We start from the raw sequence: 14,404 nt of genomic DNA on the forward strand, positions 1-14,404 counted from the left end.
GGATACTGGAATTCCGTTCAGTTCAACTTTTAACATGATCGGTGGACATTTTGTGGTGTACCCTGTACACGTCTGCCTCCTTGGTTTGAGTCTCTAGTTCAGTTTGATCCACCATGGATTGGTCTTCCTCTGCAATGTGGTGGTTTGCAGGGTCTGCAGCTTGTCTGCACATTCGCTGGAGGTGTCCCATTGTTCCACAGCCTTTGCACACATAGTGTTTGAAGCGGCATTGATGGGCTCGATGATCACCTCCGCAGTGCCAACAAGGTGTTAACTGCCTTGCATTAACGTTTGATGGCGGACTCTGGGTCATCTGAGGTCATGCAGCTGCAGGCGTGTACGTTCTGCCATATGCATTCCTGCCTGAAAACGATGTTACTTTGTGTACAGTACTTGCCGAAACATCTTTATGCTGCAAAATTTGTTTGGTGTTAGCCCAGGCATTTATGTCCACCAGCGATATCGTTATGGCTTTGCTCAGGTTCGGTGTTTCAACAGTCAATAGTTTGCGAAGGATAACCTCGTGGCCAATGCCAAGCACAAAAAAGTCTCTTAGCATTTGTTCCAGGAATCCATCAAATTCGCAATGTCCTGCAAGGCACCTTAGTTCGGTGATGTAGCTCGCCATTTCCTGGCCTTCAGACCGTTGACATATGTAAAATCGATACCTTGCCATCAGAACGCTGTCCTTCAGATTTAGATACTCCCGGACCAGTGTACACAGTTCTTCATACAATTTGGTTGTTGGTTTTACCAGAGCAAGAAGATTCTTCACAAGGCCATAGGTTGTTGCCCCGTAGATGGTGAGGAGGATCGCCCTTCGTTTGGCAGTGTTTATACTCCCTTCCAGCTTGTTGGCCATGGAGTATTGGTTGAGTCGCTCCACGAAGGCTTCCCAATCGTCCCCTTCTGAGAATTTCTCCAGGATACCAACAGTTCTCTGCATTTTCACATGATGGTTCGTTATCTCATTGCCAGTTATTATGTCCAGAAAAAGATAATGTGATTGAATACTGTAGACGTGAGTAAGTGTGACCTTAGTCTCTTTATTCTAACTTCAGAGTGTTGGTACAGCATGGGAATCCTGCTTATATACAGTGCTCCCAAGAGATGTTGGGATTTCAACAGATATGCCCTCTGATGGCGGTAGAATGCTGGTTACATAGTGTTGCATACATAACAGTTGGGGGTAATATATTAGCATGGATTGAGGATTGGCCAACTAACAGAAAACAGAGAGTCAGGATAAACGGGTAATTTTCTGGTTGGCAAACAGTAACTAGTGGGGTGCCGCAGGGATCGTTGCTGGGGCCTCAACTATTGCAGTTGTACAGGGCCTTAGTGAGGCCTCACCTGGAATATTGTGTTCAGTTTTGGTCTCCTAATCTGAGGAAGGATGTTCTTGCTATTGAGGGATACAGCGAAGGTTCACCAGACTGATTCCCGGGATGGCAGGACTGACGTATGAGGAGAGCTGGATCGACTGGGCCTGTATTCACTGGAGTTTAGAAGGATGAGAGAGGATCTCATAGAAACATATAAAATTCTGACGGGACTGGACAGGTTAGATGTAGGAAGAATGTTCCTGATTTTGGGGAAGTCCAGAACCAGGGGACATAGTCTAAAGATAAAGGGTAAGCCATTTAGGACTGAAATGAGGAGAAACTTCTTCACTCAGAGTTGTTAACCTGTGGAATTCCCTACCGCAGAGAGTTGTTGATGCCAGGTAATTGGATTTATTCAAGAGGGAGTTAGATATGGCCCTTACGGCTAAAGGGATCAAGGGGTATGGAGAGAAAGCAGGGTACTGAGATGAATGATCAGTCATGATCTTATTGAATGGTGGTACAAGTTTGAAGGGCCGAATAGCCTACTCCTGCACCTATTTTCTATGTTTCTATTTACAATGACTTGGATGAAGGGACCGAGTGTAATGTAACCAAGTTTGCTGATGACACAAAGATGGGTGGGAAAGCAAATTGTGAAGAGGACACAAAAAATCTGCAAAGGGATATAGACAGGCTAAGTGAGTGGGCAAACATTTGTCAGATGGAGTATAATGTGGGAAAATGTGAAGTTGTTCACTTTGACAGAAAAAATAGAAAATCAAATTATAATTTAAATGGAGAAAAGTTTCAAAGTGCTTCAGTACAGAGGGACCTGTTGGTCTTTATTGCAAGGGGGATGGAATATAAAAGCAAAGAAGTCCTGCTACAACTGTACAGGGTATTGGTGAGGCCACACCTGGAGTACTGCGTGCAGTTTTTGTCATGTATGTAACCTTTATGTAACAACACTGCAATACTGTATATACGTAAGAAATGCACACCTTGACCACAGGGGGTGAACTTGTGGGAGACACTCCTCACCTGGTCATCCAGGTATATAAAGGGAGGTGCCACACAGGGTCATCACTTCTGGGTCCTATGAATAAAGGTTTAGGTCATGGAGTGTGGATTTGTGGTATTGTGTAAGGACTTTACAGTTTTGGTCTCCGTATTTAAGGAAGGATATACTTGCATTGGGGGTTGTTCAGAGAAGGTTCACAAGGTTGATTCCGGAGATGAGGGGGTTAACCTATGAAGATAGGTTGGGTCAATACTCACTGGAGTTCAAAAGAATGAGAGGTGATCTTATTGAAATTTATAAGATAATAAGGGGGCTCGACAAGGTGGATGCAGAGAGGATATTTCCACTCATAGGGGAAACTAAAACTAGGGGGCATAGTTTCAGAATAGGGGGTCGCCCATTTAAAACTGAGATGAGGAGGAATTTCTTCTCTTGGAGGGTTGTAAATCTATGGAATTCTCTGCCCCAGAGAGCTGTGGAGGCTGGGTCATTGAATATATTTAAGGTAGCGATAGACAGATTTTTGAGCGATAAGGGGTTATGGGGAGCGGACAGGGAAGTGGAGCTGAGTCCATGATCAGATCAGCCATGATCTTATTGAATGGCGGAGCAGGCTCGAGGGGCTGTACGGCCTACTCCTGCTCCTATTTCTTGTCTTGCACCTTTCAGGACCTCAGGGCGTCCCAACACATTTTTTGTACGAACAAGAAGATTCCTAGAATTTACTTTTCTGTATCTTTATTCAGTGTGCACGAGCTATTTAATGTACAGAGGGAGTGCTACACTGTCGGAGCGACCATCTTTTAGATGAGGTAGTAAACTGAGGCCCGGTGTCCTGACCAATATTTATGCTTCAATCAATATCATCAAAACAGATTATCACGTGTAGTGAGTTGGTCTTACCGCAGGGAAAGGGTCCACAGCCAGATAGGGAATGGAAGACCAGCAGGAAGAGTAGTGCAAGGAAGGTAGTGCAGGGGTCCCCTGTGGTCATCCCCCTGCAAAACAGATACACCGCTTTGGGTACTGTTGAGGGGAATGACTCATCAGGGGAGGGCAGCAGCAGCCAAGTTCATGGCACCGTGGCTGGCTCTGCTGCACAGGAGGGCAAGAAAAAGAGTGGGAGAGCGATAGTGATAGGGGATTCAATTGTGAGGGGAATAGATAGGCGTTTCTGCGGCCGCAACCGAGACTCCAGGATGGTATGTTGCCTCCCTGGTGCAAGGGTCAAGGATGTCTCGGAGCGGGTGCAGGACATTCTGAAATGGGAGGGAGAACAGCCAGTTGTCGTGGTGCACATTGGTACCAATGACATAGGTAAAAAAAGGGATGAGGTCCTACGAAACGAATTTAAGGAGCTAGGAGCTAAATTAAAAAGTAGGACATCAAAAGTAGTAATCTCGGGATTGCTACCAGTGCCACGTGCTAGTCAGAGTAGGAATCGCAGGATAGCACAGATGAATATGTGGCTTGAGCAGTGGTGCAGCAGGGAGGGATTCAAATTCCTGGGGCATTAGAACCGGTTCTGGGGGAGGTGGGACCAGTACAAACCGGACGGTCTGCACCTGGGCAGGACCAGAACCAATGTCCTAGGGGGAGTGTTTGCTAGTGCTGTTGGGGAGGATTTAAACTAATATGGCAGGGGGATGGGAACCAATGCAGGGAGACAGAGGGAAACAAAAAGGAGACAAAAGCAAAAGACAGAAAGGAGATGAGGAAAAGTGGAGGGCAGAGAAACCCAAGGCAAAGAACAAAAAGGGCCACTGTACAGCAAAATTCTAAAAGGACAAAGGGTGTTAATAAAACAAGCCTGAAGGCTTTGTGTCTTAATGCAAGGAGTATCCGCAATAAGGTGGATGAATTAATTGTGCAAATAGATGTTAACAAATATGATGTGATTGGGATTACGGAGACGTGGCTCCAGGATGATCAGGGCTGGGAACTCAACATTCAGGGGTATTCAACATTCAGGAAGGATAGAATAAAAGGAAAAGGAGGTGGGGTAGCATTGCTGGTTAAAGAGGAGATTAATGCAATAGTTAGGAAAGACATTAGCTTGGATGATGTGGAATCTATATGGGTAGAGCTGCAGAACACCAAAGGGCAAAAAACGTTAGTAGGAGTTGTATACAGACCTCCAAACAGTAATAGGGATGTTGGGGAGGGCATCAAACAGGAAATTAGGGGTGCATGCAATAAAGGTGTAGCAGTTATAATGGGTGACTTTAATATGCACATAGATTGGGCTAGCCAAACTGGAAGCAATACGGTGGAGGAGGATTTCCTGGAGTGCATAAGGGATGGTTTTCTAGACCAATATGTTGAGGAACCAACTAGGGGGGAGGCCATCTTAGACTGGGTGTTGTGTAATGAGAGAGGATTAATTAGCAATCTCATTGTGCGAGGCCCCTTGGGGAAGAGTGACCATAATATGGTGGAATTCTGCATTAGGATGGAGAATGAAACAGTAATTTCAGAGACCATGGTCCAGAACTTAAAGAAGGGTAACTTTGAAGGTATGAGGCGTGAATTGGCTAGGATAGATTGGCGAATGATACTTAGGGGGTTGACTGTGGATGGGCAATGGCAGACATTTAGAGACCGCATGGATGAATTACAACAATTGTACATTCCTGTCTGGCGTAAAAATAAAAAAGGGAAGGTGGCTCAACCGTGGCTATCTAGGGAAATCAGGGATAGTATTAAAGCCAAGGAAGTGGCATACAAATTGGCCAGAAATAGCAGCGAACCTGGGGACTGGGAGAAATTTAGAACTCAGCAGAGGAGGACAAAGGGTTTGATTAGGGCAGGGAAAATGGAGTACGAGAAGAAGCTTGCAGGGAACATTAAGGCGGATTGCAAAAGTTTCTATAGGTATGTAAAGAGAAAGAGGTTGGTGAAGACAAACGTAGGTCCCCTGCAGTCAGAATCAGGGGAAGTCATGGCGGGGAACAAAGAAATGGCAGACCAATTGAACAAGTACTTTGGTTCGGTATTCACTAAGGAGGATACAAACAACCTTCCGGATATAAAAGGGGTCAGAGGGTCTAGTAAGGAGGGGGAACTGAGGGAAATCTTTATTAGTCGGGAAATTGTGTTGGGGAAATTGATGGGATTGAAGGCCGATAAATCCACAGGGCCTGATGGACTGCATCCTAGAGTACTTAAGGAGGTGGCCTTGGAAATAGCGGATGCATTGACAGTCATTTTCCAACATTCCATTGACTCTGGATCAGTTCCTATGGAGTGGAGGGTAGCCAATGTAACCCCACTTTTTAAAAAAAGAGGGAGAGAGAAAACAGGGAATTATAGACCGGTCAGCCTGACCTCAGTAGTGGGTAAAATGATGGAATCAATTATTAAGGATGTCATAGCAGTGCATCTGGAAAATGGTGACATGATAGGTCCAAGTCAGCATGGATTTGTGAAAGGGAAATCATGCTTGACAAATTTTCTGGAATTTTTTGAGGATGTTTCCAGTAAAGTGGACAAAGGAGAACCAGTTGATGTGGTATATTTGGACTTTCAGAAGGCTTTCGACAAGGTCCCACACAAGAGATTAATGTGCAAAGTTAAAGCACATGGGATTGGGGGTAGTGTGCTGACGTGGATTGAGAACTGGTTGTCAGACAGGAAGCAAAGAGTAGGAGTAAACGGGTACTTTTCAGAATGGCAGGCAGTGACTAGTGGAGTGCCGTAAGGTTCTGTGCTGGGGCCCCAGCTGTTTACATTGTACATTAATGATTTAGACGAGGGGATTAAATGCAGTATCTCCAAATTTGCGGATGATACTAAGTTGGGTGGCAGTGTGAGCTGCGAGGAGGATGCTATTAGGCTGCAGAGTGACTTGGATAGGTTAGGTGAGTGGGCAAATGCATGGCAGATGAAGTATAATGTGGATAAATGTCAGGTTATCCACTTTGGTGGTAAAAACAGAGAGACAGACTATTATCTGAATGGTGACAGATTAGGAAAAGGAAAGGTGCAACGAGACCTGGGTGTCATGGTACATCAGTCATTGAAGGTTAGCATGCAGGTACAGCAGGCGGTTAAGAAAGCAAATGGCATGTTGGCCTTCATAGCGAGGGGATTTGAATACAGGGGCAGGGAGGTGTTGCTACAGTTGTACAGGGCCTTGGTGAGGCCACACCTGGAGTATTGTGTACAGTTTTGGTCTCCTAACTTGAGGAAGGACATTCTTGCTATTGAGGGAGTGCAGCGAAGGTTCACCAGACTGATTCCCGGGATGGCGGGACTGACCTATCAAGAAAGATTGGATCAACTGGGCTTGTATTCACTGGAGTTCAGAAGAATGAGAGGGGACCTCATAGAAACGTTTAAAATTCTGACGGGTTTAGACAGGTTAGATGCAGAAAGAATGTTCCCAATGTTGGGGAAGTCCAGAACCAGGGGTCACAGTCTGAGGATAAGGGGTAAGCCATTTAGGATCGAGATGAGGAGAAACTTCTTCACCCAGAGAGTGGTGAACCTGTGGAATTCTCTACCACAGCAAGTAGTTGAGGCCAATTCACTAAATATATTCAAAAGGGAGTTAGATGAAGTCCTTACTACTCGGGGGATCAAGGGTTATGGCGAGAAAGCAGGAAGGGGGTACTGAAGTTTCATGTTCAGCCATGAACTCATTGAATGGCGGTGCAGGCTAGAAGGGCTGAATGGCCTGCTCCTGCACCTATTTTCTATGTTTCTATGTTTCTATCTGGTCATTATCACATTGCTGTTTGTGGGAGCTTGCTGTGCATAAATTGGCTGCCGTGTTTCCCTACATTACAACAGTGACTACACTTCAAAAGTTCTAGTATTGACCGTAAAATGCTTTGTGACAGCTAGTGGGTATAAAAGGTGCTATATAAATGCAAGTCCTTTCTTTCTGAAGAAGAAGCATCCACACCATCCTCTATGCGAGTCAACAAAGTGCAGTAAAATAAGGACAGAAATTAAGAAGATTTTCTTTTAGAGTTAAAAATTTAAGATGTGAGTAAATTATTTCTTAAAGATGCAACTGTGGAGCCTGGCTAGGATCCCTGCTTTAAAGTAGATTAAAGATTATCTCCAGCATTTGGCAATGAAGTTGTCTGAACTTGGATTAGACGATGATGTGGAACACCTGGTCCCTCATTTCTCCAGTTGAAGCTGGCTTTAAGTTGCTAAAAACAGCTCTGGGCCCTGACTCCATTAAGTGTATCGAGGAGGCTCAAGCACGTGGGGAGATCCCGTCCGAACTGACCCCCGTCCGGACGGAATTCCTCATCGGCGCCAAACCCCGGAACCTCCCTCGGGAGCCGGCGCCTCACAACTTGAGCCACCTCGGGGAAATCCCCTCCGTGCCTTTCAGTTCTGCGCGGAGGGGTTTCCTGTACGGGCTGCTCCTGCACACTCTCAACTTTGCCATCCTCGTCTGCCGTCCGGACACGCCATGGCGTACCATCTTGCCGTCCGGAGGAGGCGGGGGTCCCCGATGGAGTGCACTCTACGGGGGAGTCCTCCCACTATTTATCGGGGACTTGGCCTGGAGGGTGGTGCACGGAGCAGTCCCGTGCAATACATTTTTTAATCGGTTCACGGGCTCCCAGGCCGCCTGCAATTTCTGCGGTCTGGAAGAGTCCGTGTTCCATGTTTTTATTGAATGTACGAGGTTGCAGCCCCTGTTCCATTATTTAAAGGGGCTGCTCCTCAATTTCTGGTTGCACTTCAGTCCCACACTCCTGATCTTTGGGCACCCTGTGCGGAGGGGAGCGGGTAGGTCCGAGGGCCTCCTCGTAGGACTGCTCCTGGGCACGGCCAAGGGTGCCATCATCCGGTCCAGGCAGCGGGCGGTCGAGGGGGTTGTTCAGCACGACTGCCTGCCTCTCTTCCGCGCGTACATCCATGCCAGGGTGTCCTTGGAGATGGAGCAGGCAGTGTCCACCGGTACGCTCCCGGACTTCCGCGAGAGGTGGGCGCCGGAGGGACTGGAGTGCATTATAACCCCCGGCAACCAAATTTTAATTTGATTTTATATGTTTTAAAGTCTAATTTATTTTAAATGCCGGTTTTAGTGCCCCCCTCCCCTTTTATAGGGAGCATTTGTAAAATTAATGATTTTAATGCCCAAAATAAAATCACAAAAAAAACACAAAAAAAAAATTTTTTTTTAAAGTGGAGTTGAAAAGTGTCTGGAGTGTCCCCCAGATTGGGGGGCACTTGATTTAATGTTTATTTTGTCTCCTATCAAAAGAGTTGTTGAGCTGTTGGTAATGTCCCCCCTCCCCCTTTATAGGGGGCATGTGTAAAATGTATGATTTTAGTGCCCAAAAAAACCCCACAAAAAACAAAAAACCCAAAAAAACAAAAAAAAAGGAAAAAAGGGCCTTGAAAAATGTTTGGAGTGTCCCCCAGGGGGCACCTGACTTAATTGTTTTATTTTATCCAACCAAAAGAGTTGAAGCTGGCTTTAAGTCGCTAAAAACAGCGCTGGGCCCTGACTCCGTTAGGTGTGTCGAGGAGGCTCAAGCACGTGGGGAGATCCCGTCCGAACTGACCCCGTCCGGACGGAATTCCTCATCGGCGCTAAGCCCCGGAACCTCCCTCGGGAGCCGGCGCCTCACAACTTGAGCCTCCTCGGGGAAATCCCCTCCGTGCCTTTCAGTTCTGCGCGGAGGGGTTTCCTATACGGGCTGCTCCTGCACACTCTCAACTTTGCCATCCTCGTCCGCCGTCCGGACACGCCATGGCGTATCATCTTGCCGTCCGGAGGAGGCGGGGGTCCCCGATGGAGTGCACTCTACGCGGGAGTCCTCCCACTATTTATCGAGGACTTGGCCTGGAGGGTGGTGCATGGAGCAGTCCCGTGCAACAAATTTTTAAGGCGGTTCATGGGCTTCCAGGCCGCCTGCAATTTCTGCGGTCTGGAAGAGTCCGTGTTCCATGTTTTTATAGAATGTGCGAGGTTGCAGCCCCTTGTTCCATTATTTAAAGGGGCTGCTCCTGAAATTCTGGTTGCACTTCAGTCCCACACTCCTGATCTTTGGGCACCCTGTGCGGAGGGGAGCGGGTAGGTCCGAGGGCCTCCTCGTAGGACTGCTCCTGGGCACGGCCAAGGGTGCCATCAGCCGGTCCAGACAGCAGGCGATCGAGGGGGTCGTTCAGCCCGACTGCCTGTCTCTCTCCCGCGGTTACATCTGAGCCAGGGTGTCCCTGGAGTTGGAGCACACAGTGTCCACCGGTACGCTCGCGGCCATCCGCGAGAGGTGGGCGCCGGAGGGACTGGAGTGCATCATCAACCCGGCAACCAAATTTTAATTTGATTTTAATGTCTAAAGTCAATTTGTTTAAGTTGTCGGTTTTAGTGCCCCCCTCCCTTTTAGCCAAGGGGCACTCGTATAATTTGTGTTTCTAGTGCCCTCAAAAAAAACAACGGGGCACTTGAAAAGTTTTTGGAGTGTGCCCCCCCGCCCTTTAATCAGGGGGACACGATTACTGATACAACTAAAATAGTTGAAGCTGGCTTTAAGTTCTTTCCCAACACTTGAAGTCGGCCTTTATTTGGGATCTCTACAAGGGAGGAAATGAATCACATTGGGGGAAAATAGAGACAAAAATAAATTGGTATAATCCATCAAATAAATGATATCTGATTTAAGAAGTGGTTTCTTCACCAGAACGTGACATAGAAACATAGAAACATAGAAAATAGGTGCAGGAGTAGACCATTCGGCCCTTCGAGCCTGCACCACCATTCAATATGATCATGACTGATTATGCAACTTCAGTACCCCATTCCTGCTTTCTCTCCGTACTCCTTGTTCCCTTTAGCCATAAGGGCCACATCTAACTCCCTCTTGAATATATCTAACGAACTGGCCTCAACAACTTTCTGTGGTAGAGAATTCCACAGGTTCACAATTCTCTGAGTGAAGAAGTTTCTCCTCATCTCGGTCCTAAATGGCTTACCCCTTATCCTTAGACTGTGACCCCTGGTTCTGGACTTCCCCAACATCGGGAATATTCTTCCTGCATCTAACCTGTCCAATCCCGTCAGAATTTTATATGTTTCTATGTGATCCCCTCTCATTCTTCTAAATTCCAGTGAATACAGGCCCAGTCGACCCAGTCTTTCTTCATATGTCAGTCTGCCATCCTGGGAATCAGTCTGGTGAACCTTCGCTGCACTCCCTCAATAGCAAGAATGTCCTTCCTCAGATTAGGAGACTAAAACTGCACAAAATACTCAAGGTGTGGTCTCACCAAGGTTCTGTACAGCTGCAGTAAGAGCTCCCTGCACCTATACTCAAATCCCCTTGCTATGAAGGCCAGCATGCCATTTGCCTTCTTTACTGCCTGCTGTACCTGCATGCCTACCTTCAATGACTGATGTACCATGACACCCAGGTCTCGTTGCACCTCCCCTTTTACTAATCTGCCACCATTCAGATAATAGTCTGCCTTCCTGTTTGTGCAACCAAAGTGGATGATCTCACATTTCTCTACATTATACTGCATCTGCCATGTATTTGCCCATTCACCTGACCCGTCCAAGTCACTCTGCAGCCTCTTAGCATCCTCCTCACAGCTCGCACTGCCACCCAGCCTAGTGTCATTTGCAAACTTGGAGATATTACATTCAATTCCTTCATCTAAATCATTAATGTATATTGTAAATAGCTGGGGTCCCAGCACTGAACCTTGCGGCACCCCACTAGTCACTGCCTGACATTCTGAAAAGGATCCGTTTATTCCCACTCTTTGTTTTCTTTCCACCAACCAGTTCTCTATCCACATCAATACATTACCCCCAATACCATGTGCCTTAATTTTGCACACTAATCTCTTGTGTGGGACCTTGTCAAAAGCCTTTTGAAAGCCCAAATACACCACATCCACTGGTTCTCCCTTATCCACTCTACTCGTTACATCCTCAAAAAAACTCTAGAAGATTTGTCAAGCATGATTTCCCTTTCATAAATCCATGCTGACTTGGACCAATCCTGTCACTGCTTTCCAAATGCGTTGCTATTACATCTTTAATAATTGATTCCAACATTTTCCCCACTACCAATGTCAGGCTAACCAGTCTATAATTCCCTGTTTTCTCTCCCCCTCCTTTTTTAAAAAGTGGGGTTACATTAGCTACCCTCCAATCCATAGGAACTGATCCCGAGTCCATGGAATGTTGGAAAATGACCACCAATACATCCACTATTTCTAGGGCCACTTCCTTAAGTACTCTGGGATGCAGACTATCAGGCCTGGGGATTTATCGGCCTTCAGTCCCTTCAATTTCCCTAACACCATTTCCTGACTAATAAGGATTTCCCTCAGTTCCCCTTCTCGCTAGACCTTCGGTCCCCTAGTATTTTCTGGAGGTTATTCATGTCTTCCTTAGTGAAGACAGAACCAAAGTATTTGTTCAATTGGCCTGCCATTTCCTTGTTCCTCATTATGAATTCACCTGATTCTGACTGCAAGGGACCTACATTAGTCTTCACTAATCTTTTTCTCTTCACATATCTTTTGAAGTTTTTGCAGTCAGTTTTAATGCTCCCTGCAAGCTTACTCTCATACTCTATTTTCCCTCTCCTAATTAAACCCTTAGTCCTCCTCTGCTGAATTCTAAATTTCTCCCAGTCCTCAGGTTTGCTGCTTTTTCTGGCCAGTTTATATGCCTCTTCCTTGGATTTAACACTTTCCCTAATTTCCCTTGTTAGCCACGGTTGAGCCACCTTCCCTTTTTTATTCTTACGCCACACAGGGATGTACAATTGTTGTCATTCAGCCACGTGATATTTAAATGTCTGCCATTGTCTATCCATGGTCAACCCTTTAAGTATCATTCTCCAGTCTATCCTATTCTAGCCAATCTAGCCAATTCACGTCTCATACCGTCAAAGTTTCCTTTCTTTAAGTTCAGGATTCTAGTTTCTGAATTAACTGTGTCACTCTCCATCTTAATGAGGAATTCTACCATATTATGGTCACTTTTCCCCAAGGGGCCCCGCACGACTGGATTGCTAATTAATCCTCTCTCGTTACACAAGACCCAGTCTAGGATGGCCTGTTCTCTAGTTGGTTCCTCGACATATTGGTCTAGAAAACCATCCCTTGTACAGGAAATCCTCCTCTATAGTATTGCTCCCAGTTTGGTTAGCCCAATCAATATGCAGATTAAAGTCACCCATGATAACTGCTGTACCCTTATTGCACGCATCCCTAATTTCCTGTTTGATGCCATCCCCAACCTCCCTACTACTATTTGGTGGTCTGTACACAACTTCCACTAATGTTTTCTGCCCTTTGGTGTTTTGCAGTTCTACGCATATAAATTCCACATCATCCACGCTAATGTCCTTCCTTACTATTGCGTTAATCTCCTCTTTAACCAGTAATGTTACCCCACCTCCTTTTCCTTCCTGAATATTAAATACCCCTGGATGTTGAGTTCCCAGCCTTGGTTGCCTTGGAGCCATGTCTCCGTAATCCCAATTACATCATATCCGTTAACAGCTATCTGTGCGGTCAATTCATCCACCTTATTACGAATGCTCCTCGCATTGATACTCAGAGCCTTCAGGCTTGTTTTGTTAACGTTGTTTCACTCCTTCATTTCAGCATCACTTGTCTTGTACTCTCTCAATCTTTTTGAATGATTCAGTTCACTGAGCCAGAGCTGTATATTGCTTTTCCAAACCTTTTTAGTGAAAAAAATACAAGTTACTACAATACCAGCACCATTAGATTAACATGGCCATGGAATATGAAATATAAATCACAACAGTAGCTTAACCAGAGTAATCGGCTCAGTCTTTCTCCCCAAACCCTTACCAGAAACTATGGTTACAAGTAATAAATTTTGTTTCAAAACTCCTCTTACCATAATCCTCTTGGGTGAGAACCTCCTCAAAACAAGAGCTGTCTTAGAACTTCCATATTCCTTTAAAATGACTCAACATTTTTTTTGATTATTTCCAATGAATGTACTTCTAGTGTTCAAAACTCTGCTGCCCATGTCCTAACTCGCACCAAGTTCCGTTCATCCATCACCCCTGTCCTCACTGACATATATTGGCTCCTGGTCTGGCAATGCCTCAATTTATAAATTCTCATTCTAGTTTTCAAATCTCTCCATGACTTTGCCCCTCTCTTTTTCTATCATCGCAAGAATCCTCTTGAGTCGCCTTCTCCCTGTGGCTGAAGTGCTCCTCCCAGAATTGCAATGTGGATTCCGCCCATTAAGGGGCACAATGGACATTGTGCGGCAGATACAAGAGAAATGCAGGGAACAGCACCAACCCCTGTACATGGCCTTCTTTGATCTCACAAAAGCCTTCGACACTGTCAACCGTGAGGGATTATGGAGTGTCTTTCTCAGATTTGGCTGCCCTCAAAAATTTGTCACCATCCTCCGCCTGGTCCACGATGACATGCAAGCCATGATCCTAACCAATGGATCCAACACAGATCCATTCCATGTTCAGACCGGGGTCAAGCAAGGCTTTGTCATTGCACCAACGCTCTTCTCGATCTTCCTTGCTGCAATGCTTCATCTCCCCCTCAGCAAGCTCCCCGCTGGAGTGAAGCTAATTTACAGAACAAACGAGAATCTGTTCAACCTCCACCGCCTCCAGTCCAGATCCAAGGTCGTCCCATCCTCTGTCATTGAATTATAGTACGCAGACGATGCTTGCATTTGTGCACACTCAGAGGCCGAACTCCAAGCCATTGTCAGCACCTTCACCGAGGTGTACGAGAGCATGAGCCTTACACTAAACATCCATAAGACAAAGGTCCTCTACCAACCTGCCCCCGCCACACAGCATTGCCCCCCCGGTTATCAAAATCCACGATGAGGCCTTGGACAATGTGGATCATTTTCCATACCTCGGGAGCCCACTGCCAACAAGGGCAGACATCGACAATGAGGTCCAACACTACCTTCGGTGTGCCAGTGCAGCCTCCGGTCACCTGAGGAAGACCAGGACCTCAAATTTGGCACCAAGCTCATGGTCGACAGAGCAGTGGTGATACCCGCCCTCCTATATGGCTCAGAAACATGGACTAT

The sequence above is a fragment of the Pristiophorus japonicus genome, chromosome 1 (assembly GCF_044704955.1).
Source record: "Pristiophorus japonicus isolate sPriJap1 chromosome 1, sPriJap1.hap1, whole genome shotgun sequence".
NCBI lineage: Eukaryota > Metazoa > Chordata > Chondrichthyes > Pristiophoridae > Pristiophorus > Pristiophorus japonicus.